We start from the raw sequence: 27,493 nt of genomic DNA, 5'->3' as shown, positions 1-27,493 counted from the left end.
CTGATCTATATTTACTTTTTGACAATTGCTTCTTTATTAGTAGTTAACATTATGCACCTGCTCTCCCATTCCCACTAAAAAGTAGGTTTTATAAAGTCTATCTTGTGTATTTCTGTATTCCTGGAAAATACCACAGTGCTTAGCACATATTAGGTTCTTTAATTTGCTTCATTTAAATCAGTTAAGCACATCAAAGAATAGGCTAACACAATATGATATTAAATATTGATATATCAACATCAAATATTAAAGATGTTTAAAGACAAACAAACATATACTCATACCCTTAGAGGAAATGGGATCAGGCAAAGATTATGAAGGTATATGATGTCAGTCTGCCTAATATACACTTTTAGAAAAATTAAAAATACAAAATTTTATTCTAATATGTCATGTATTTTCAGTAATTAAGAAGGCTCAATAATCATGAGAAAACACCAGATCAGCCATCGAAAGAAGCAAGAATTTATGTGAAATCTGCTATTAATTCTAAGGAAATTAGAGAGCTAGATGGATGAGACAGATAGATGGATAGATAGACAGACAGACAGATATTTCTTCAGACCCATGATCCTTATTAGTTACTGGAAAAGGTAATGAGAAATAATGAAGCTTTGCCAAAGATTATTTTTGTTTTGCTAAAAATGAAAATTAGGAACATAAATGAGACAATAGGGAAATATAAAATGTTTCTCCATTCATTTCTAAGATAATCACTTTCCTTATAGGTCTGTAGGCAGTTTTTGTATTAGTTACAGAGGCGGCAGGAAGTAGTATTACAAACCTCCATTTTCTTGGTATTTTAAAGTGGACCAAAACCAGGAAGTACGCAAAGTTCAACAAAAATTGAAAAAATTGTGCTTGGGAGAATTCTAGACAACTTTGCTAAGCTAATTAAGCCTGACATTTAGGACAAAGTTAAAGTATTTGAACTTCTTGGTGGTTTTTCACTTTAAACGGTCCTCAGCCTTATGGAAGCTCATCAGTGAATTGTAGTGAGAGAAAGTGTATTGTCTTACAAAGTACCTGACAGGGAAACCCTGGAAAAATGCCAATCTAAAAATGCCTTCATTATTATGTTTTTATTAATTTTATTGGTACATTTTAGGTATACGATATAATGACATTCATCATTGGAAATTAAAAGGGCCTTTATTATTTTTTTAAGTAAATAAAACCTCAGAATGGATTTTCTTTCCTAGATGTGTTTTTGTTTTATCACAATGACCTTTCTAAGAAAAGATGAAGCCAGCCTCAGGTTAAAAGAAATGGCCACATTTCATCTACAGTTAACCTCCCTGACCCCTGGACCTAGTTTTTCTATCTGAACCTCTTTTCATGCACCATTTCACCTGGTATCTGATAAGGGACACTCAAGTGCTAGAGCAAAGCTGGATTGGAACTTTGACTTTCATAAAACAGCCAGGAAACAAATTCTATTCCACTTTAATTGGTGATATTCTGTAGTTTTCTCCCTAGCACTATAGGAGGTTGATAAACTGCAGAATTCAAGACAGTCAAATAGAGTCATTAAATCAGGCCCCATTACTGGTTGGAGGTCTCCGGTTATCACCTATGTTATATTAGTATTTATACACAAACACACAACCACACACCCCTATGTGTTTGCACAAACAAACAATATCATCTCATCTTTTTCCCCCCCTATCTTTAACACAAAAGTCAAGGGGTTTGGGAGCACACACAAAAAAAGAGATTTCTAAGAGAGCAGGCGATTGGGCCGGGGTCATTCAAAAGGGTAATTATTGTTAAATGTCAGGTTAACTCTGAAGGCCTGGGCTCATCCAACTGAGAGCAGATTAGCCCAGATGGAGACATTTTCAACACGGAGCTGTCTGGCCAATCAGAGACAGCTGGGATTAGCCAAATACCTTCTCTCATCTGCCTGCTCACAGAAAGGTCAGTTTCTGCTCATTGCTTCTCTTTTAAGATGTGCTTTTTTATATTTTTATTTTATTTTTTTATTTATGGCAGCCTTGTGCAGGAAATCAGGTCCCTTTTATCAGTGAATTAAATATTCAACATCTAAAACCCACTTTTTGAGAGTCAACTTCATTCACTTTCAAGACCACTTTTATCTCGTTTTAAGTGCTGGAGATATACCGGGCACATGCCCTTGGTGCATATTTTACCCCCAGCCCTCCTGCTAGGCTGGAGGCCTGCCTGTCGCGTTCTGCATAGTTTTGAAAGCTTGCTTGTTTCATTTCATGGATTTTCTTCTGTAAAGGTGCCGGTTTATGTTTCCTTCCATTTTTTTCATAAAAAGAAGAGGTGATAAGAAAACTAACCCTGGAGTGCTCTAAAAGGTAATCTGTTTTTATGTACAGCTTTTTCTTCCCCTAAGCAATGTAAATGAGCACATGCATAAAAATCAGTGACAAAATGAACAGTAAGGGAAACAAGGATCCTGGATGTGTGATTCTTCACACTGCATGTGTATGTGCCTACATTTATGGACACCCACACACACTGGAGGTATCCAGGTGGCACATGGGTATTTGCTGAATAGGTTACTTCAGATGAGAAATACGTGGTGCCACTTCCATATGCCTCTTAACATACAGACATTTCCAATTTTACAATGCAATCAGTGTGAGGCACTAGAATACTTATCTGCGGAAGGATGTGTTATAAAAACTGAATAAGACATTATAAGGAAGCCCTTATTTCTGCTAACATGACCCCGTGTTCCATATTCTGCTTCCTTGCCGGGTTAATTAGCCCCTGCCCAAACTCCTCCCATTGTTTTTTTTAGGAAATTAAGATATTTCTAACAACAAGACAAAAATGATAAGCAATATGGATTTCTTAGCTAGAAAAATTTCTACACATTTATATAAAATAATCCCTTTAAAAAATATTAGCATACAATTAAGAAGATGACTGACAATAATGATGAATACAGTATCTGCAATGCTTAAGCTGTAGTAATTCTAAGATCCAGCACCCAGTTTTTGGGTTTTAGCAACATTCTTCCATGTAATGAAACAAGGCCAAATGTGAAGGGACATGCCTGCAGTACCTGCTCAGTGGCTCAAGGTGGGTGGACTGCTTAAGGCCACAAGTTCAAGGCCAGCCTGGGCAAGATGGAGAGCCTCCATCTTAAAAAAGAAAAAAGAAGAGAAAACAGCAATGCTCTTAAAGAAAGCCTAATTCAAGGATTATAGAAGATATAAGCTGAGAATCTAGTGATAAAAGTAAGAAAGTACTGAAAAAAAATCTCCTCTGATAGGGATATGTCACAGGCATACAGAAGCCTGATAAAAGACACCCCAAAGACCAAAAAATGGAACAATATGTGCTACAAAATAAGGTAATATTAAATGATAACTCAAAGTATGCAATGCATGTTCACAATGCATGTTGATATAAATAAATGAATGAGGAGTATAATATGTACATCTCCTAGGAAAATTCCAAATCATCTGCACAGATTCTTTATGCTGTTGTCTATATGCTCCCCAACCCTAAGTATAGGGTGTGCAAGGTGATTTCCTTCCCTAAGCATAGTACAAATAGAGTAGAAAATTCTGCACTTTATGGTAAAAAAAAGCCTGAAAAATACTTCAGCCAGATGAGCAACGTCAACTTCAGCAGAAGTTAGTCACGCTAACTGTAATGCACCCTTCGCAGGAGGTGATGAGGTGATATTTTACTTGTGTGTTCCTCCTCCCAAAGACTCACAACACCTGTTCAGACAAACAACTCATAAGTTAAAAAGAAATTTGCAAAACACTTAATCAGTATTCTTCAAAACTTTTGAGGTCATCAAAAGCAGGAAAGCATAGAACCTGTCAGAATTCAAAGGAACTGCAGAAGACATGAGGACTTAACTGTAAGGAGAATCCTGATGGGATCCTACAACAGAACAGGGACACTAGGGGGAAATTTGAAAAAAGCGTAGACTTTAGTTGACAATGATGTATCAACAGTGGTTAATTAATTGTGACAAATGTACCATCCCTTGTGAATATAATAATGACAAGGGAAACAGTGTGATTTACAGGGGAACTGTCCGTATTATTTTATAGTAAATCTATAAAACTAAAATTGTTAAAAAGTCAAAACAAAAATGAGGTTAATCTCTTGAAAATTAAACTCAAGTTATATTAAATACCCAAACTTTTCAGTAATTTAAAAATAGTTAAATATTCAAATTGCATTGGAAGGAAACAACTTATTAGAGTATTTCAATGAAAAAAGGAAGGTTGAAGACCTACCCTTAGGGAAATCTGACATAACTTTCCAAAACAAATCAACCCATAAATCTTAAATCTCCTTTTAAGCAAACTCAAGGTCCAAAGAATGTGTTTCATTAGAAATTGCCTTTCCAGCTAATACAGTCTATTCACACTCCACTCTCATGTATTAGGTTCCTGAAGTTTGACTTTCATGGGCCTTCCTACTAAAAGGCAGGCAGAAAGGGTCAATATTATACAAACATCACCGGTTAATGATGCCTTTCTACAGGTTGCATGAGCCATACAGACTACACAGTTCCCAGAGATCATTCAAAAAATAGGAACATAATGCATTTGACTTCAGAATAGGTATCAATATTCATTGCAATGCAACATTTATCATGTTCATGGGTACACAAAATTTCAATTTGAAACTAAATTTCCACTATTTCTCATTTTATTAGTAATAATTATATGTCTAACTGGTATACTTGCTTAATTACTATGTATATTTTAATGAACTACACGTGTAATTTTCTAAATATTTTTAGGTTGTTGATTCTCAACAGTGGTCAAAATACGAGTAATTTTAATATCTATAAAATAAATTGACTTCTAACTCTAAATATAATGGTTATTTATCTCAGATTAGTTTTCAAAGCTAGAAATTCCCTTGACAACTTTTCTGGAGGAAGGAGAAAAGCATTATTGCCAATTTTAATATCTCGAGATCAAACCACACCCTCCTGGCTATGATATCAGGAAGCTTGTAGTCTTTAAGACTTCTAATGATGCCAGAATAGAAGTAGAAAGTTAAAATCTCACAGAAGACCTTTACATATACAATGACCACAACAGAGATGAGTATTTAGATTCACCAGAAATAGAAATTTTCTGACCTTTCCCGTTGCTTACTTGCAGCAAAGAAAACCAGAGAGAAATATCTTTTAAGGCAATAAAAAGAATCTGCCTGCTAGTACACATTTCAAATGTTGTTGTTTGCTGACACAACTGGACAGTCATAGGGATTTTGTGATAGCCACTTACTTACCTGACTCTGGATAATTTTGTGTGCAGATGTAGGTATGCTCAGGTGGTAGGCAAGTAAGAGTAAGAGCTGATGCTGTTACAGTTGAAATGAATTTGTTTATTCTTTTTTTAATTTATTTTTTAGCACCGGGGATCGAACTCAGGACCTTGCTCTTGCAAGGCAGGCGTGGTGCCACTGAACTAAATCCCTGGACCATATTCATTTATTCTTATTGTACTGATCACTAGGCACCCCTAAAATAAGTATAAGTTGCTCATCCACCACAGAAGACTTATTTACATAAGGAGCTAAATAAAAATGCAAAAAAATTATAAAAAGATTCTGAAGGAATAATTGAGTCCAGTTTTCTTTTGCACCTCCCAACTTGTTGAACAAAATTCATACCTATTGCTGAAATAACTTAATACATAAAAATATTTGAGCAGTTTACCTCTCTGACAGAGAGAGTTAAATTCACTTAACATGAGGGTAGAATTTTTCAGGACTTTAGTTGAGATAATATTTTTTGCAACCTGTCTGTGAAATAATGATCTGTGAAACTGAAATGTGATGTGAACCCGCTGGATGTGACTAGTGGAGCTACAGTATGACAGTGACTTCAAAATTTTTGTGACGGTTAATCCACATAAGTATCTCAGGCAGCCAGATGGGTCCAGATGAGACAGTGCATTTTTCACCAGAGATTTACCAAATATGCCTGAGATATCAATCCACTTATAAGCATTGAAAATGAAAAGCAGAAAAACGCATTTGCCTACAAGAAGCTTAGAGCATCCTTTCTGCTTCTGTAACATTTATAACAGCGACAGATTATTTATTAGTCACATAGTTAATCACACCCTTCTTGCCTACCTCTGTAGATTCTAAAGCTCCTAGGTAGCAAATTTCCTACTATAAGTTATCTAAATTTTCTGACAGAAAGTTGAGCACATAATAGATATTTAAGAGCTATTTGAATAAATAGAAGAATAAATGAATGAGGCACTTTACTGATTAAAAACACGATATAGATTCTCCAATTTAACATTTTTCTCATCAAAACTCTGAACCACAAAAATGCATTGCATAGCCTTCCTTCCAGCTCCAGCAAGTTGTGGGTCTTCTTGGAGCATTCCCTCTGCTCCTTTTATTCCTACCAGTCCTTGTTCTTGCCTCCCATTTAGAACCTGAACAACTCGCCTGGCACAGCACTAAGGCCCAGGAGCTGTCCTTGAAAACCAAGTTCCAGTGAAGGCAAAACAGATGGAGGGAGCCCAGGCCCCTGACAACACTGTAGGACCTCAGCCCTCAGGGAAGGGCCCACTTCTAGACTGCCTTAGCATTATTCAAGGCTAAGTTCTTAGCTTATTTCAACTGCTACCAAGTCCTTTCTCTATTACTAGTAGCTTAACATAGTTTTTTCTAATTTATTCAGACCCTTCTAAAATGCTATCACAAATAATTAGATGTGTGGCAGACACACTAATTCTATGAGTACTAGTGTGTTAAATTATGTTGTTTATTTCCAGGACTATTAAAAATCTTTTTATTGGATTAAACCAGTGGCTCTTAGTTGAGGGTGACCCCCCCCATGTGTGACAATGCCTTAAGACGTTCTTGATATTACAGCTCAGAGGCAAAGGTTTCTTATTGCTATCTCAGACAGAACCAAACCTGCTGCTAATATCTTAAAGTGCATAGGACAAAGCCCACAACAACAACAAAAACTGAACCCAATATGGATAGAGCTGAAATTCAGAAACCTCGAGGAATATTTTATTAAGTTACACACACAGCCCACCTTACCATGAGTTCATGATGAATTTTTTAAAATGTGATCCCATCTGTTGAATTTAACTACCCATAAATTGGTCATTTTTCTCCAAAGCATCAAATAATAATTTCTAAATAAAAGCATGTTTTGTTTTTGTAATTAGATGGGGTGGGTAGAGAATAACACACTAAGTACTGGCCACATGAATTTTCTTACATAAAAATAGAATGATATGAAGAAACATGAGAAAGCACCCAACCGCTGAAATGGATCGATGTTGCACAGACATGACAGGAAAACCATGCGGCCAGGGGAACTGAAGGAGGCTTTGCAAGATCAGTAAATTTATGGAAATGAAGCTATGGCTGAATTGAAAACAGAGACATTGGTATAAGATCTCGAGAATGAGAAATTGAAAAAGATATAAAAATTTCAGAAAAATCTCATCTCTTAGTCCTCATTTTCCTCTTAGATCCAAAGGTGGAAAGATAGAAACAAAGAAAGAGGAAAAGAAGGATGGATAGAAGAAGGAAGAAAGGGGAGAGAAGAATGGAAGGGAGAGAGAAAGAGAGGGAGAGAAAGGGAGGAAGGGAAGGGAAAAGGGAAAGAAAATGGAAGGAAGAAATGGAAAGAGAAAAAGGGAAAAGTAAAGGCAAAGAAGAAAGAACAAAAGAAACAATTATTTGGTACTAAAAAGCAGTCAAACCTATGAAGAATGAATTAAAGGAAATCAAAACTAAAGTAAATAAAACAAAATTTATTTTGTGGAATGACTCTATACTGGCCAGCAAAGTAGAACTTCACCTAGCATTAAACAGTTAATATTTATAGGTAACTTTGTAATCATTACTATCAGCAGAAAAAAGCTACGTTACCCGATTGCCATCACTTTAACCAAAGCTTGTGTCGTAAACCTTGTAATTTTCTGCTGTCATGCTCAGCCACTTTCAACGCATTTAAATTAGAAAGGACTATGCTAATTTTGTTTCATAGCCAGGGTAATTGTTGTAAGACGTAATTATCTTTTTTTCTCCAGTCGTTTTATTCTCCTGTTTTGTTTAAATCCAATCTCAGTTACCCATGTCCTTTTAGGCCTGAGCCATTTCTATCCCCCACCTGTCTGAAAATCTTCTCATCTTTCTCATTTATAGAGAGCTTAGATGTTCTTTTCCAATAGCCAGGATACTTCTTTGTGATGTTCCTGAGTAATGCTGTATGAGCCTAAGTTGGTGAATTAACTCTATACTTAATCTTAAAAGAATGCTCTTTATTTCCCTTATATTAATGCTTAACATAGCATAGAATTGACTTAAGAAAAAGTAGTACAAGGTTAGCAGTTGAAACATTTGAAAAGAGAAGTGAGGAGAGAGAAAGCTTATTGTTTCTTTTAAATACCTGAAAAAGAGGAGAGACTGGAGTGGGTTTGCTTAGGAAGTGGTGTAGTTCAGCACTAGGAACGTTCACCTCAAATCATGGACCCGAGTTGGAGAGGGAAGGGTGATAGCACATCCATCTTCCTTCTTGTTTAGGCTGAGATTCATCTCTCACAAGCTGTGCATAAGTAAAGTTGGCTTTGGTTACAAAGTGTCAAAGCTGGTCAAAAGTGGAAAACAGATTCATGAAGGAATATATAATATTTTACTGGCAGACTGGCTGTCTTATGAATGCTTTAGTAGTGGGCAGAAGAGAAAAGATGAATCTTTAAGGTCTCAAGCATCTGAGAAGATTTTACCAGTTTAATTCATGTGGTTCTCTGTGTCCTCCTACTAATCCTTGGTGTCTCTATGCTACAGGCCCCTAAGCTACCTGTCTCCTGACAAAAAGGCCACCCCAGGAGCCACCCACAGCAGTAAGAACATCATTATATTCCTTCAAGATCTTGAGCAGATTGGAACATAGATTGTCATGTGTTGATCACATTTATATTAATGTTCAAGGCAATAACTAGGCTTTGAGCTGAGGCGTGAAAAATTCAAATTTAAGTGACAAATTCTCTGCTGTTTAAAAGGCCCACACCTTTTAAGGGAAGAAGGGGGCTAATGTCAGGGAATATGCCCATGGTACTACACCCAGAACTCCTGTTTCTCTTTGTAATGTGCATTGAAATACTGCAGCACCAGGAGTTGGAAGAAGGAGGCAAACACAAAGACAGAGAGTCACTGAACACTCATGGAAGTCTCATTTCCACTGCTGTTCTCAATCTGCTAACATCTGCAGCTACTTGTCTCGTTGATTCGAAAGAAAGCTGGACAAAGAGGGGATTCAGCTGAGTCTAGAGTCTAGAATTCGAATAGATTCTTGGTTCTAAAATCCACATAAAAATGTGTTCACAGTAGTTCTACAACTGCAAACCATGATCATTTGCACATACACACATTCATAGGCATTTATTCAACTCCATCTACATGTCTGACCCACTACTCAGACAATTTAGACTTAGTATGATGCTTTTTATTTTAAAGTGAAGATGTTTTCTGGTTTTTTTTTTCTAATCCTGGGACATGAACTCTACTTTCTTGTTCCTTTTTAATTGTTTTGTTTTTTTTTTGGACCGGGGCTCGAACTCAGGTCTTTGTGCTTGCTGGCCAGGCGGAGGAACCACTGAGCTAAATCCCCGGCCCTAAATTTTTTTTTTTTTTTTGAGACAGGTTCTTGCTAAGTCACTAAGCTGCTCAGGCTGGGCTACAACTTGTGATCCTCCTGTCTCAGCCTCCAAGAGGTGCTGGAAGTACAGGTATAAGCCACCACACCTGGCTTCAAATTCTTGAAATTAGTATCTTAAGGCTGTAAATATTTGCACATAAGAGGAAAGCATGCAGGCATTTTATGGATAAGACTTGCTTTTTTTCAGGTTTCATAATTCAAGGCCATGGCCAATCATTCCCCCACCCTCAGTACACCTCAATTTCCTTACCTGTATAATGGGGGTGAGGCTGTGACTTTCTACCTTTCAAGAATGTTTTGAAGATTTATGAGATGACTTTTCTGGAGCATTCTGAATTTCTTGGGAAAAGGTACTATGAAAAATAAAGCATCATTATTCATTTTGTTCTGGGACAAAACCCTTGGGGGGTCCTTGAAAAAAAACAAATAGAGTCATTTTTACTGGAGACAAGAGAGAAATGTTCTTGTCTGAAATTCCAAATTCAGCGAAAAACAATGTTGCCGAAGAATCAAGTTGAGTTCTACTCTTAAAATACTCTTTTCATTCCAGCACATTTTTCCCTCTGTGTGGCATTTGGATTATAAAATATGAACTCTGTAAGCGTTTGTCTGTGTATGCAGGCACCTGTGTGTGTCAGAAAGAAAGAGGCAGAGAGACAAAGAGAGAATTAAAAAGCTTTATAAAGCAAACACACTTCGAGACATTCATATGGGCTTATCAGAGTTACTGGGGAGAAGGTATTTAGGACAGCTCCTGGTCTGGTTTAGCTGACTGTCTACTTGAAATTCAAGAGGTGTTTTGCTACGGATGGTTTAACTTCTCTTTCTCCCCCTTTCCTTGTCCTTCTGGTAGAAGGGAAAAAAAGTTATTGTGTATGGACGACCAGACAATCATAGTTATTAAATATATTTCTGTTGATGGTCATAGACTATAACTAGATAAAAATAAACATTTTTCATGACTACATGATTGAAGGGTTTCTGTGCTATTTGGGAAGAAAACAGCTTTGCAAAAAAGTAGTTTGGAAGAGATTTTTAATTTCCTGTCATTCTTCTGCTCATTGACTCTGCTGAAGAAACACTGGAATTCTGCTAAGAAGATGTTCTACGCCACCTGCCTTTCCTGGGATTCTCCTCGGTGGATTGGCATATCTTTTTTCCTCCCTTTTCCTTGCTATGTGACTACTTAACTCCAAAACCTCAATTGCAACTCACCTTTGACCTGAAATGAGAAAAAGAAACATTAAGTGTTCTTTATATTTGACAGTACAAGTACTGGAGTGCCCCTTGGTTATTATCCAATCATGTAATAGAAACTTCAGCCTTTGATTTCCTCTCTTAACTTACAGGAACTCAGTGTGGGGCAGTTTGACAGTTCTGAGCATGGAGCTGCCCACTGCCCTGTCTCCCAGTAGGGTCCTCTGATCTCCAGCTTCCTTTGCCCATGGATAGAACCAGAGGAGCTGTTTTATAGGCTTTGAAATCTACTTGGAGCCTTGTAGAATATTGACAGCAACAATCTGGTGCTATCATAGCTGCCCTTTCCACTCTGAGGAAGGAGCTCCCTGCCTCATTCAGGGTAGCAGGCACAGGCTAAGTCTGGGCTGCCTTGATTGGGTCTTTCTTTCCTTCGTTCTAGGACATAGGTGCCTTCTCTTCACTCTGTCCGGTGCTTCATTCCCTTTCTTTCCCAGCCCCATTACACTTTGACCCTCATGCCAGGTTTCAGATATTCTGCCCATTCCTAGAGTTGCAGAATCTAAAGATTAGACTCAGCCTCACCTCAGGGGTCACCTAATTCCTCGCTGCTCAAGAAGTGATCCTCAGGCAGACATTGTTAGTAACATCAATGAGCTCAGTAGAAATGCTGACATCTGGGCCCCACCCCACACCACCTGGATTAGCATCTGCTTTTTTTCATGACCATAAGCATATTATAGTATGAGACGCACTGTCCTAATCCAACATGTGCTAATCCAAAATGCACTTAGAATTGAGAACCATGGATAGTTCTAAACCAGTGACTCCCTAAGTCTGCTGCCCAGACTAACACCAGACTTACTTGTTAAAATGAACATTCTCAGGCTACGCCCTAGACACGCTAAATCTGAAACTCCAGGAGTGGGGCCCATCAATCTGTGTTTAAATAAGTCTTCTGGCTTGTTCTAAATATTTCTTGTTCTTCTTTACCATAAAATATCCAGATACAGGGGGACAGTGCTCACTTTTTACACATCTTTTTCTCCTCTTCCTCTTAAACACACTTAAGCTTTTTATCATCTACTATAAACCTTGTCAAGGTAATAAGTTAGTTCCACAGCACTGAGCCAAACTTTGGTTCTCAGTCCTCAGCTACTAGCTTGAGCCAACGTAAGGACTGATCATTCTTTACCTGGCCCTCTTCTTCACTTGCTTTCCAGGGCTTCATTCCCTTCTGGATTTCTTCCCACCTGCGTGGCCATTTATTTCTGTGTTCCTTCACTGGTTCTTCCTCATTTATTCCTTTACATGTGATTTAAGAATCAATTCTCACCCAAGCACAGTGGCCCATGTCTGTAATCTCAGCACTCGGGAGGCTGAATCAGGACAATTGCCATGAGTCTGAGACCAGCCTGGGCTACATGGTGAGTTCAAGGCCAGCCTGAACTACAGAGCAAGACAATGTCTCAATAAACAAACAACACCAACAAAAAAAGCATCAATTCTCTAATCTTTTTCTCTGTCTGTACTGTAGTAGTCTCAAGAAATCCACCAATACACAAACTCCTAAATGTGTATGTCTAGCTGGGAATTTTCTCTGAATGAGAAACTTGCATACCCAAGTATCTAGTTTTCTCACCACTTGGATACCTCGTAGACCTCTCAAACTTAATGTATATAAAAGCAAATTTCTGATGTCTACTCCAGCCAAACTGTAGCTCATATAGCCTTGTCCATTTCAAAAAATGATTATTCTATTCTTCTAGTTGTTCAATAGAAGGAAGAAAAGCAAAGGAAGAAAAGAAAGATAAAAAAAAAGTGAGGCAGGGAGGGAAGGACAAACTAGGCCTCATCTGTAATTTCTCTCATTCTGTCACAGACTACAGTCTATACATTAGGAAATTTACCTTCCTGATACTGTCCAACAGGAATCTGACTAATTCTTATAGCTGCTACCACATTGATCTGAACTTCCATTTGCTCTTGCCTGTATGGTTGCAATAACTTTTTTGTGTCTTTTTCTTTCTCAGCAATTGTTCAAGAGAACAAACCTAATCAGCCACAACTTTAAAACAAAAGTCAGATGGAATCATCAAAATGGCTTTCTATAGATCTCAAAATAAAATCTGAAGTCCTTCCAATGGTCTTCTGTCTTCTCACCACCTATGATTCCATTCTTTATTCTTTCCACCACTTTATTGCAGCCACTTTGACTTCTTCGCATTCTTCAAACACTTTTAGGGTACACCTGTCTCAGGAATTCATGTTCTCCATTCACTTTGCAAGGAAATATCTTCTTCCAAATACCCTGCTCACTTACTTGCTTTAGGTGTACGCTCAAATAGCAATTTATCTGTGAGGCTATCCTTTTCTTCATTCTGGCAGCTGGTCTCCAAAGATCCACAGAGTCCCTTCTTTTGGCTACTCATACTTTCTCTATTCCTCTTCTCTTATTGTTGGTGCTCTGACTTTGGCTTGCCTTCAACTAACAGAACATGGATGGAGTGACGTTTCATGACTTTCAAAGCTACATCATGAGGACTCTGCAATTTCTATTTGGATTTCTTGTAACCCTTGCTCTGGTGGAAACCAGATACCATGTACTAAGCCTAATGACCTAAGCCCACATTGCTGTGAGTAAGCCCGTGGTAGCCATATATTCTGAGGAATACAGTCATGTGAGGATAGAGGGACACCTGACTGACTCCAACTGTCCCAGCCACCAGCTGAGGGCCCAGCACCGTGTGAAGAAGCTATTGGTATCCTGTCCAATCAGTCCTGCAGGTGACACCAGTTCTGGTTACTGTATGACTGCAAGTATAGGAAGATCCTAATCGAGAATCACATAGTTAGGTCCAGGAAAGCCAAGGAATTTTGAAAAATAATAATATGTTCTGCTCTGAGATGTTGCATTGTGCAGCAATACATATTTGAAATGGGATCGATGCCAGCTGTAGCCACCCCTCAACTCCGTGGACGTAGTGATACTCCATGCTCTCTTCCATGCTTTATTTCTCTCTACACCTCCCATATCTCCATATAGCTCCTTGTGCATTTCTCTGTGTTGCTGACTCTCTATGCCATGAAATAACAACTCAAGGAAGGCAATGATTGTGTCTTATCACTGCTATCATTGTCATGTTTGGAATACTGTCTTAAGGAAAGTACTCGAGAACTATGTATTGAATGACTAAGCACATTTAATGTACTATTCTCAGTTTGTTTTGTTTTAAACATAACAAGCTCATAAAAATAAAGGAATAAAATTATTTAAAACACTCTCATGACTATAGAATCCCCACTTACAGACATGACACCTGGCCTGGCCACCAATGTCTCATTCTTCATCTTTCCAAGGAAGCAGAGCTTCTGAAGGTCTTAATACACACGGGGATGGGAAATTGGAGGAAAATTAGTGGGTAAAATTCTATGAGAGGAGCTGCAAACATAACCCAAACAGGGATCATTATTGGAACTTAACTGTGGTGAGGGGTTCTGGCCAGGAGATCCTCATGGTACCCACCTTTCCTTACTCTTTTCTGGAGGGACCTGGTGATTGTACCTCATTCTACAAACACACATGGAATATCTGCTTCCTTCTGGGCATTGCAAGGACAAGGACAAAAACATACATTATTCCCTAACACTAGCACATGGAAAATGGGGGGAGGGGGAAAGAACATGTAAATTTAAAACAAACTGATAAAATGTTCAAAGTGATTTAAAATTTGAAAATAATAGTTCTGTTTGTTTTAAAATATACTTCAAACTATGTTTGCTTATTTCATCCTCCCAATTAGGTTTCCTGTTGGTACTTCTGGAGCAAGTAGAGAGATTGCATTTGTATCTTCCAGCAGAAAAACTGAATCAAAAGTCTCTTGGTCCACCACTGGTGTGGGTCAAAAGTAATAACTTCACTGGCTTGAGGTGGAAACACACCCAGGACTACCCAAGAGGAGGGATAATGATGCCACCAGCATGCAAAATAAGTACATGATTTTTCCAATTTCATATGTTTGTGCATTATATCTAGAGACCCTAGTTTTTCATATTGATGGATTACCAATAATGCGAACTGGCTTCCACTTCCCATTCTCCAAACAGGAAATATAGGTGTGTGATAACTCATGTACAGCTGCCAAGAAAGTTATCTCCACTCCCACCCCCACTTACAACTCTGTACCCATGGATGTCTTCCCACTCCAATGACATCCTGACTATGGACCCGACCGGTGCTTCCTAAGTCGGTCCTAGGGCTGAGAAATTTGAACAAATAATAGAGTTGTATTTCTATGCTTCAAGTTTTTATGGGAATCAGTGGACAAAATCACCCATGAAATGGTAGCAGATACAGCCCAAAGAGTTCCCCTTCAATCCTGGGTGTGGCTCATCCACACCACTCACACCCTGCTCTGGCTGTGCCTTGGCAGTGCTCAGTGCCTCAGCAGCAGAGGGGATGTGGACTCGTGCACCATGTACAAAGGAATCTGCCTGTGAGCTGGGGCGGCCACCAGCTGAGCTCCAGAGTCTCCCTGGGAAACTGACAACCTGCAAGTCCATACCCAGAGAAGCTTTTAACAAAAAGTTGCAAGTTGCAGGATCAACGGAAGGCTGCAGCCACATTCTGGTGATGTACAATAGCTTATTTTACTGCTCTCTTTAAAGGTATTTTTTCCATTCAGAGGTGCACTGGGGACTTACTGATGCATGCCAGTAATCCCAGCATTTTAGGAGGCTGAGGCAGGAGAATCATAAATTCAACCCAGCTTGAGCAACTCAACAATTTAACAAAACCCTGTGTCAATCGGTTTTTTTTTTTTTTAACCTGCGATCGAACTCAGGTGCTTGTGCTTGCCCAGCAGGCTGCGAAACCACTGAGCTAAATCCCTGGCCCTAATTATTTTTTTTAAAATGAATGAATAAAAAAGAGCTGGGAGGTAGCTCTGTGCCAAGTCAGTGGGTTCCATCTATTGATTCATCTTCTTTTCTTCAGATACTTATGATCCTTCGTCCATGGGCAAAGGTTGGCCAGAGACAAAGCAAGGGGATTTTCATTTCTTAAAATAAGGTGATGATTGTTTCTATTTTAACTTCGTGTGGCTCTTGCTTCACCTGGACCTGCCTTCCCTGTTCTTTGAAAGGAGAGGGCTGGCGTGATTCTTTGCTCCCGTCCTACTGCCCCCAATCCCCCACCCCCCGCCGACCCGGCTGGAGCTTCAGCCTTGCTTTTCACCTTAATGGGTTAACTTCATAAAACGGCCGCTCTTTATTCCAGCCTGAGATTTCCCATCATACTTTAGGACCAGCGAACCGTCCCCTCATTGATGGCACCTTTTGGCTCCACAATAGAAGCCAATTTGTTAGACTTCTTTACAGGTCAGGGGCTGCGTACAGATGTGGAGGGCTCAGCAGTGGGCACTGGAAAATGAAGTTGTATTCGCTTGGCAAATTATACGTCTGCTGCACTTTATGGGCCCTGATTTCCTTCCCCTCCCTCTCCCCTCCCCTCCTCATTCCCCTTGCCTTTTCTTTAAACTGGGGAAGCGTGTATGCGAGATATCGTCACATATCCAGTTAATGTAGGTTAATAGATTGATTCCAGTGACACGAATCATAATGAACAGTAAATTGTTTTATCTCTTAAGTCTTATTTGGTCAGCCAGGAAAACATATGAGGTAATATGGCTTGGACTAAATGGACCGTATAATAGATCTCCTTCTAAAGAATAAGGACAGGGGTGACAGCGGCTCTTATGATTAATGAAAATAATAATGGTCCTGAAATTGAAATTTTTCTAATTTTTTTCCCTTCTCCTCTCTTGGCTGCCACCAAAAACTTCAGCCAGGAGATGATTTGTGTACAGTCACCAGCTCTGATTTCTCCCTCAGCTAAGAATGCACATTTAGGGAGTGGGCAGAGGTGGAAAGGAGGCATAGGAATGAATTAGTTTATGGAATTCAAAATATGCCATTTGGCAGGCCACGGGAGCCTTACAGGAAATTTCTTTTCCACAGAGGGCTCACATAGAGACTTCATATGCAGCCTGAAAATTTTGGTAATTTCTTTAGTATCAGATATGTTACAGGTTGATCTGATTATTTACCTTGATTGAAGTGGCCTCTGCCTTTGGATTTATTTTTAAACCATATCACTTCCTGCCTTCCACCTCCATTTTCCTGTGGGCAAGGCAGTTTGTTTTATTTCATGTCTCCACATCAAGGCATGTCTTCTCACTAGATATCAGGGAGGAAAAACAAAGGCATGTCTCAATTTTTCACAGAGTAGAACTTTGAAATTCTTTCCGGAGAAAGGAAGACAAGGGGGAATTTTGTTTGTTTATCAACAAATACAAAGCACTCCCACTTGGAAAGGGGAAAGGCAACAAGTTTCCCAGGAAGTCCTGTAAAAGGCTTCCTTGAACCTCAGAGGCTGGCAGAACGTGGGACCATGGCAGGATTAGGGACAGCTCCTACTCCTGGGTTGAGGTAAGGAGGGAATCGAGATCCAGTGAAAAGGATGAGGACCTTCAGTCCACTTGAGTAAAGACTACTAAATTCGAGCAATTTCCTCCACACTGCAGATCACATATCATTTGGACAGCAGCCTGAGAAGCGTGCTCAGGCGACTCGGGTAGGAGAGGCTCACATAATGAGCCTCCCATCTTTCTCTCGGATTTTGTCCAAAGGCTGTACAAATTCATTTCCCAAGAATATGTCTTAAGTACCTGCTTCCATAAGTTCTTCAAGGTAATACAGTGGAATCTATCTGAGTTTTGCCAGAACAAAATAGTCAATTGTGGACTCAGGCAAGTCTTTTAACAATCATTTTAGCAAATGTTTGTTTTTAACAGAATGAATGCTTACTTATGCATAGTACAATGAAAAGAATAATATTTATCCAATATAGACAATTCTTTAATGTTCCATTGAAATCAAATTTCCTCTAAAGAACCCTCTAAGTTACTTTTTGTTATTTATTTTTACTTTATTGTTATTTTTACTTTTCAACCAATTATTATTGCAAGATAAAGAGCCAAAGGTTTCATTCCTTTGTAAATATAAATTTAACAAAATATTCTATAGGTTTTGAAAAGGAAAAGATCAGTTCATTGAAGTTTAGATTTACATTGAGATTATATTTCTAAACTAATAATATTTCAAGTTATAAATTACAAAATAACATATGACATGATTCCATTTAATTGTGTTTGAAGAGTCATATATAATTAAATATAAAATTATATTTAACTCATATGTTGGCATAGGTGTGTACATATACATGCACATGCTCCTATTTCTTATGTTATGAAGAAATAAACGGTCAACTATTTAACTTTGGTTGGTCGTCTTGAAGAAGATGGAACACTAGCAGTTGAAACAAGGAAGAAATTATTACAGATATTTTGATAATTTTTCATGTTTCCATAAATAATCTTACTTTTTTCAATAAAATAGAAAAGTTTACTTCTTCACTTATATTGGTCTAGGAAAATCAGTAATAAATAATAAAAGATATTTCAAGCAATGTTTGGAAAATGTTCACCCTTTGAATCCCATTTAGTAAATTTTCTATTCTATTGCATTTCTTGATAGTCAAAGATTATGAAAGAGTGAGGAACATTTCTTTAAAATAATAAAAATTATTATATTATAAAATAAATTCTATCTAAAGTCAAAAGTAGAGATAAGCCATCTAGTTCTCTATTGTGCTGTTTTTATACATATTATTGTATGTTATCATTTTACTTTGTTTCTATAAACATACTGAGATTTTTATTTTCTCTTTACAAAAAGATTTCTTTCAATTTGATTATTTTATAGACAATATCTATACCACTCAAATTTGCAAAAATAAAAATTGTACTGATAATATTAAATATATTTAACAGGAAGGGACCTTTAGACCTAAAAGGAATGTTCTGTAGATTTTTTGAAGTTGAAACAAACTCCTATTGATCTGAAGTAGTGAGTACCTAGCATCCTGGAAAGCAGAGGAGAACTATCCCACTTGAGCAATCAAGCTTCAGTGAGTAAACAAGGAAGAACTCTTAGTTTAAAAGGTTTGAAATTTTTGAACTAAGATTACATATTATAAATATTCATATTTTTAAGAAGAGATGGTAGAATTGATTATGATCCATGGTGTTTGACAGCACTGAATAGCTTGGAACACACCTCAACCCAGAAATGAGTCCACAACATTGTAGAAAATGTCACTAAGCCCAAATCTATATAGTCTGAAGAGCAGAATATCCATCATAGTTCAAGCTTCTGTCTGTTATTAACCGAGCTTCCAAATCAATCCAAATAAAGCTTATTCAATTGAGATGTCAGTTTCTTTCATTTCTTAGTTATCTAATCATACTGGTTTTTAATTAAGCTCACATCTGTTAATGTGTGCAAATCTCTCTAACTTTAATTTTCAATAATTTATTTGGTGAATTGTGAGAAATATAGAACAATTTTTGCCAGAGAGATGAAAAAGTATGGCAAGATACTGTCATTCTTCTAAATTTGAGTGGAACTTGGAGGGGTTCAACTTTTGTTGTGTCCCTGCTTTCAAATATGAAAATGTTTAGTGATGATTTTATTTTTGGCATATACTAGTCCTGTGTTCTTTTTTTTTTTAATTCTTTTATTGGTACATTGTAGGTATACAACACAATTACATTTCTCATTGGGAATTGTACCTTTACATAATGCATCTTAGTTCTTATTTTTTCCCCATTCCTAGCCCTCCCTTCACCCCCTCCACCCTTCCCTTTTTACAAAGACTTTATTTCCATTTTTTACATTTCTCAGCATTTTTCCTTTCCCTTCTTTCCTTTCCCCTGCCCCTCCCACTACCCCTACTCCTTTGGACCTTTTCTTCCTATTTTACATTATCGATTATTTATTCTAATCATTGGTAGATTTTAGGTATACAATATAATGACATTCATCATTGGAAATTTGCGCCTTTACATAGTCTCTATTGGTTCTTATTTTTCGCCATTGCCCAGCCCTCCCTTCAACCCCTCCAGTCCTCCCTATTTACAAAGATTTTGTTCCTATTTTTCCATTTTCTCATATTAATCCCATTCCCTTCTATCCTTTCCCCTAGCCCTCCCACTTCCTTCCCCTTTGCCCCTTTTCTTCTTATTTCACATTACCTATTTTACATTTAGTCCTTATTTACACTTTCAGTTTCTCACACCAGAGAAACTATTCGGTATTTACACATGTGTGTCCTATTTATTTCACTTAAGCGTATTGCCTCAATGTGCATCCACTTAGCTATAAATGTCTCTAATTTCTCATTTTTTATGGCTGAGTAGTACTCCATTTTATTAAAAAAAACACATTTTCTTTATCCAGTCTCCAGTTGATGGGCATTTGGGCTGTTTCCAAGTTTTAGCTATTACAAACTGCGCTGCTATGAACATGGGTGCACATATATCACTGTGGTATGATTCTTTTAATTCTTTGCGGAAGATCCCCAGTAGTGGAATAGCAGGGTCAAATGGGACTTCCAGTCCTAGTTCTTTGAGGTATCTCCATACTGATTTCCACAGTGGTTGCACCAGTCTACACTCCCACCAGCAGTGGAGCAGGGTTCCTCTTTCCCCACAGCCCCACCAGCATTTGTTATTGGTTGATTTCATGATAGCAGCCATTCTTTCTGGAGTGAAGTGAAATCTCAGTCTTGTTTTCATTTGCATCTCTCGAATGACCAGTGATGTTGAACATTTTTTCATGTATTTATTTGCTATTTCTACTTCTTTGTGTGAGAAATGTCTGTTCATTTCAGATGCCCATTTTTGGATTGGGTCTTTAAATTTGGGAGGTCTGATCTTTTTAAGTTCTTTATAGATTCGAGATAGTAGACCTTTGTCTGAGGAAAAGCAGGTGAAGATTTTTTCCCACATTGTGGGTTGTCTCTTCACACTGCTGGTGGTTTCTCTTGCTGTGCAGAAGCCTTTTAATAAGAAGAGATCCCATTTGTTGATTGTTTGTGCTAGTTCATGGGCAACTGAGGTTTTGTTCATAAAATATTTTCCTACACTGATGTCTTCAAGGGTTCTACCTAACCTCTGTTCCAACTGTTTCAGAGTTTCTATTTTAATATTTAGATCTTTAATCCATTTTGATTTTAGTTTAGTGCATGGTGAGAGATAGAGGTCTAGTTTTAATCTTTGGCAAATTGAAGCCCAATTTTTCCAGCACCATTTATTAAAGAGGCTATCTTTCCTCCAGTGAGGGTGTTTGGCTCCTTTGTCGAAGATGAGATGGCTGAGTGTGTCTGGTGTTGTTTCTGCATCTTCTAATCTGTTCCACTGGTCCTCAAGCCTGTTTCTTTGCCAGTACCATGCTGTTTTTATCACAGTAGCTTTGTAGTATAGTTGCAGGTTGGGGACTGTAATACCCCCTGCCATGTTTCTGTTACCTAGAATTGCTTTTGCTATTCTGGGTCTCTTCTTGTTCCAAATGAATTTTTGGATTGTTTTCTCAAGGTCTATGAAGTATGCTGCTGGGATCTCAATTGGAATTGCATTAAATCTATATAGCAGTTTTGGAAGTATGGCCATTTTGACTATATTAATCCTTCCTACCCAGGAGCAGGAGATGTCTGTCCATTTTCTGATATCATCTTCAATCTCTCTTTTCAGAGTGCCATAGTTTTCAGAGAAGAGGTCTTTGATTTCTTTCATTAGGATGATTCCTAGGTATTTCAGTTTTTTGGATGCTATTGTGAAAGGAATTATTTGCCCTATTTCTCTCTCAGTGAGTCTGTCATTGGTGTAGAGGAAAGCTATTGATTTTTGTGTGTTGACCTTGTAACCAGCTACTTGACTGAATTTGGTTATTAAGTCTAGAAGACTTTTGGTGGAGTTCTTGGGGTCTTCTGTATAGAGTATCATGTCATCTGCAAATAATGACAATTTGCCTTCTTCATTACCTGTCTTTATTCCTTTTATTTCTTTCTCTTGTCTAATTGCCATGGCTAATGTTTCCAGACCCATGTTCTTTTTTTAATTACCCAAAGTATGTACAAAAGACAAGATCGACATTTTATTTATAAGTATATATATTTGTAAAAATCCACATTTGCCTAAATTTTATTACACACACATGAACACATCCACATGCTCATGTGTGTGTATACATTTATAATGAGGAAGAAGATAAAGGAAATAAAAGCGTTTATATACACGACAGTTCCAATTTTGTTTATGATATATATATATATATATATAGAGAGAGAGAGAGAGATAATAAGGACTAGGAAAGATGATGATCATTCACAGCTGTTATGATTAAAATACTACTTTAAAAATACATTTCTACATCCTACAAAACTTTGACACAGACTTATTACTATTATAATAAAAAATAACTAATTATACCTATGTGCTGAGCACAGTTTTTCTAACACATTTAGCTCTCAGAACTACTCCGAGATCAACACTGGTTTTACCTCATTTTAGAAATAAGAAAATAGAATGTCGTAGAGGTTGAGTAAATTGCTAAATGTTGAGGAGGTGTTGCATTATGGAGCCAAGATCTGAACTCAGGCCATCCAGTTCTAAAGCATATGCTTTTCATACATTTTCTCACTAAAATAGATCGTCTAAAAAAATAAAATAAAATAGATTGTCTAAATAGTATATTTGTGATTATATAGCTCTTTATATGTTATTACCTTGCATGATAGCATTAGCTCATGCAAACCCAAATATGGAGTATCTAAATCTGAACCAAAATGAGCACAATGACATGTTTGTAATATTAAGGTTCAGAATTGTTAAAGTTTCTATAATTAAAATTTTAAAATTTTAATTGTAGATTTTGCTAACAAGTTTAGGGTGGGTGATTTTGACCTTTTTTCCTGCTGGAAAATGGCATGCTATTAAAGATGGGATCCTTGTGGCTGTGTCCATATGTTACCATGGAAAGTGGTGGTGGACTGGCTGATGAACAGGTATAAGGGGACACCATTCTGTGTCCTGAAGGAAACCATTTGTTAGCACACATGATGACATTAAGTACATAATTGTTGGCCTTGGCTTGAATTGTGGATGGCCAGTAAAGACAAGAAACTTGCTTTAAACTTGCTCTCATAAAAACTTGCTCTCATAAAAGAACTTCTTTCAAAAGGGAAAGTTGTAGGGATATAGAAAAATAATTGCACAAGCCCATTTCCCCCCATTTTCTCTTAGTACATTCCTTTAAAGCTCTAAAATTCCAAATCTAAAAATGCTCCAATTCCCTTAAACACATGTGCCATCATTTAGGTTTCTAAGCAAGCAGAACAGCAATTATAGTTGGTCTGCCATTTCTGTGGGCTCCTCATCCACAAATTTGACCAGCCATGGAGTAAAGACATGAGGAGGAAAGAAACTTGCATCAGTATTGAACACTTAGAGGTATTTTTTTTCCTTGTCATATTCTAAACACAGTAAGACAACTACTTGCAAAGTATTTTACTGCATTAGGTACTGGAAATCATCCAGAGATGATTTAATTATATGGGAGGGTTGTGTTGGCTGTAGGTAAATATTTCACCATTTCTATAAAGAACCAGAACAGTGATTATGATGTCCCCGCTAATGTGTCCTGGAATAAGTCCCCATGGATACCAAGGAATGAGTATAGTCTCCAGTCCACATCCTTAGCAGTTCCTCTGCCCCATTGGTGTCTCTATGCCCCTTGTCCCGGGTCCTCAGTGCTTTAGGATCATTATCAAATGTGTTCCTCAGTCCAGGCCTACTTCCTGACCAGCTGCCCGAGGGATGCGAAAAGTCCAGGAAATCTGCCGTTCTCACTCCCATCATGGTTCAGGTTTTTCCCCCAGGCTATTTTTTTCTCATTTCCACCATACATAGTCTCATTTTTTTCTCTATTTTGTTCCAGATCATTCACACTTTACCCCTCAGCCCTTTTCCTTCTTCTAGGTGACACACACACACACACACACACACACACACACAAATATTAAAACAAACAAAAACTGTGCCTATTTAGCACGAATGTAGTCCTCATCTATATCCGTGAAAGAAGAAGCTATACATTTTTAAAATAGTTCATCACAGTAAAAACAGCATTAGCAAGTGTTGAAACTCTTAAAATTATACTAAGAAGCCCTCTAAAATATGCCCAAAACTTTTCTCCTCTTTCTTCTCTAAGTGACAGAAACATAACTGCATATTTCTTATGGCATATATTTTACCAACATTGCAACTGAATTGTTCAGCATTTCAGCCATTTTAAAGGTGGTGTCTTGTTTTGTTATTTTGCCTGGGAGCCTATGTTGTGCTGAAGTATTTTACTGTGGAATCCTGTGTTCTAGATTTCAAAGACACTGACATATTCTTTGCACATTCCCTTTAACTCTTCAGCAAAAAAAATCTCCTCTTCCTACATCCTCATTCTGGTTTTTGAAGGGAATGTATATTTCATATGTTCAGATTCTTGTGTGAAACTTGAGATTAGCCTTTGGGGTTCTTAAGTTAATTAAAAAAGGGAAATCATTGGGCCCATGAATCCACCTTTTCCTGGGATTGATTAAAATCCAAGAAGAAATTAAGAACAAGTTAAACACAACGACAACATGGGTGGGAGAAATACTTACTGTGTGTACACAACTCTCTCTCTAGCACATACAAAATACATTTGATTTTTTTTTTATTGAAGAAAAAAGATATTAAAAATCCAGTGACGGATTTTGCTTCTTGAACCAAATCAAATATTTTCTTGTCAGAGCACTCATAACTGCAGCCTGCAGAGGTCACAACCTTAACTTTCTCCTTCAGATGGTCTGTGAGTGGAATGTCCTCATGATTAGGGCTCCTTTTGTTTTCCTTGGGAGGGTTTTGCTTACACTGGCAAGCACCGGAGACAAACCAAGGTTCTCTAGACTCTGTTTATTAGATTTTTATCTTCTTATCAGAGTCCTCCTTCTTAAATCATGTCAGCATTTTACCCTTCTTCGGGGATTCCTGGTGTTTTATTGTCTATGAACTGCTTGGGGGGTGGTCAAGGAAGCAGCTAGGCTAACAAATACAACATTTATATAATAGTAGGTGTGGGGAGGCGGCTGCCTTCCCTTATTATTCCCATACTTGCAGAGGCTTCCTCTTGTTGAGCCCCCGGGAAGCCCATCAGCCCATCACTAGCTCAGCCCGCGCTTATTTGTCAACAGACTGACATGGCTTCTCTGAGGATGACCTGCTTCCCAGTCACTTTGAGCTGCTATTTTACAAGTTAAAGCCATTTTCAGTCATGCAGAGGGACCATGGTCCCGAATGGTGGGTGATGGCTTTGAACCTAAGAATGACATTGGGTTTTAGTCACCGAACTAATTGGGTTCTTGAGGACCCATTCCCGCCCCTGCTCTTTCTAGACACACAGGAATAAAGCCTTAAAACAAGCTCCTGAAAAGTAGCCAAAGATTGCCCAGATTTGGATAAGGGTGGGGAATTTATGGCACAGCAGAGGGAGAAGGTAGAAAGTCATGAAACCAAAACGAATGCTCGCTGCTGAGAAAGTGAATAATCTTGCTCATCACAGCCCACATGACTCATCATTGTTTTAATTTTTTTTTATCAGTAGGCTGATCATCTCAAGTCACATGCTTTTTTTTTTTTTTTTTAATTTCCTAACCAATTATCTTAACTAGAAAAGATCCACATCTATCTGTTGTGGCCAAAAACTGACATTAATGAATTGGCAAAAACTCTAACACAGAATAAAAGAATGTCTGAGAGACATGGGGTTCTGAGGCAGATTACATGGTATAAAAATTCTCTGTGGTATGGATTGATTTTTAGTTACTTCCTATTTATTCATGTGAGGTGAGAATTTGCTCTACACAGGAGAAATATAGTCATTAAAGAGTATGAACACGACTTTTAATGTTCATCTACCCTTTCAGAAAATATTTATTGAGTGCTTACCTTCAATGAGGCATTGTTTACCTTGGAATCCGGAGTCCCCACCACTTTGCAATAACGGCACAGTGCACACACTGCTGTCTGTGTGCTCTGTCTTGCTGCCCTGACCCTGAGAACATAAAGTCCTCTTTCCAGTGATGAGTGGCCAGTCAACTCCTACTCTTTGTTAGGATCTTGGGGTGTGTTAAGTGTTCCATGGCAAAGAAGAATAAATTCCATGGGGGATCATCTAGGTCCCCCTCTCCTCTAATGAATCTTGAATGACAATTTTTTTTCCTTAAGAGCATTTTCCCAACTTATTAAAACAATAAGTTCCTTTGGAAAAGTGCTTAACAAAACAATTTCATGGCCAGCTTTCCCTTCCAGCTGATAACATCACAGTGAAGGAAAAACACAAGGCTTGGAAATTCGGGACTAAATATGACCAACATGTTTTTAAAGATAAAAATGAGTAGCGATGAAAGATGCTTGAAATTCTACCATGGACGCTTAAGTACGTCTTTTTCAACTGAGTTTCTACTTAATTTTTTCTCAATTCTCTTCTGCCACACGTTTTGACAAACTCATTCTCTTAACTAAACCATATAATCAGACCGTTTCTGCATGGTTTTCTGTGTGACATCTCTTTATGTATCCCCTTATTTCTCTAGCATTATCAAATATTTTACCTTCATCACTGATTTCTCCTACTTTTCACCGGGAAAAAAAAGACAATTATGAATATGAGCATGGTCTTCCCTGGAATACAAGACATACAAAACACCACTGCTACTAAAATATAATGAGAGATTTGGTAGTTGCATGAAGCCTAACCTTCCAGAGGTATTGAAAACTACTGAAATTGTAGTTATCATCATCCTTGTTAACACTATTTTAATAATCTGTCAAAAATGCTACAGTTTACTCAAGGTTATTCGTTCATTATTCATTTAGCCAACATGTATCTATTAACATTATTAGCTACTATCTTCTAGTCAAGTAAAATCAGTCCCCAGGAAAGATTTTATATGGGGGTGGGGTTTCATATTGGATACTGGGAAGTGGCAGGCATGAACAAGCAGGGACAGCAAGGTTCTCAATAATTGCAGAACATATGGGAAGGAATGATTGGAGGTGATTCAGGGCCAGGATTGGGTTTAGTAAGGAAGAGCTCTTGTGCCATGCTAAGAGCTTTGGAGAGTTTTCCTCACTTCCTGTTTCTTCCTCAATAAAAATATAACTAATTTTCACACAGTATATGATCAATTAACCTCATAAGCCCTCACCTAAATAATATTAATTTTGGTAATTACAAGCATATCACTAATTTGTCAGTTCTACAGAAGACTTAATCATATCCATTTTATCTCAGACCATTTTATCAAAGCATTGCTTTCCATGTGTGTTACAAGAACAGAGCAATGAGAGCTCTCCTTCTGAAATCAAGTACAGGAGTTATATCAGCTTGCTCCCTGCACCCCCATATAGATGTTCTGGCAGTCTTATAATAAACTCACTTCTCAGAACACTAATTTCTCCTATGTACATGGGAGAAAACATAAAACAATTAACAAAACAATTTTAAGAAATGTGACAGCAGAACACAAATGTTTAATTTTCTACTTTAGATCTACTGGCAGACATAAGACCTATGAGGGATGTATTTACGAACGGAGTTTTAAAAACTAATTCTACACCTGTATAGGAGTAC

General features: G+C 37.8%; 1 long non-coding RNA gene across 1 annotated transcript in view; it reads right to left on the bottom strand.

The window, feature by feature from the left end:
- Positions 1-26,107, bottom strand: part of LOC147824860 (uncharacterized) — a 41,936-nt gene extending 15,829 nt beyond the window's left edge. Inside the window, exons 1-4 of the long non-coding RNA XR_015441715.1 lie at positions 25,807-26,107; positions 16,975-17,104; positions 9,921-10,023; positions 8,402-8,557 (exon numbers count right to left, since the gene is read on the bottom strand). This is a non-coding gene — a long non-coding RNA (uncharacterized LOC147824860). The remainder of the gene's footprint in view (positions 1-8,401; positions 8,558-9,920; positions 10,024-16,974; positions 17,105-25,806) is intronic.
- Positions 26,108-27,493: the final 1,386 nt, after the last annotated feature.

Source organism: Heterocephalus glaber, unplaced genomic scaffold (genome assembly GCF_053883595.1).
Source record: "Heterocephalus glaber isolate CG9 unplaced genomic scaffold, H.glaber_assembly_v1.0 deba00001531, whole genome shotgun sequence".
Taxonomy (NCBI): Eukaryota; Metazoa; Chordata; class Mammalia; order Rodentia; family Bathyergidae; genus Heterocephalus; species Heterocephalus glaber.
This window is presented reverse-complemented; position numbering and strand designations above follow the sequence as displayed.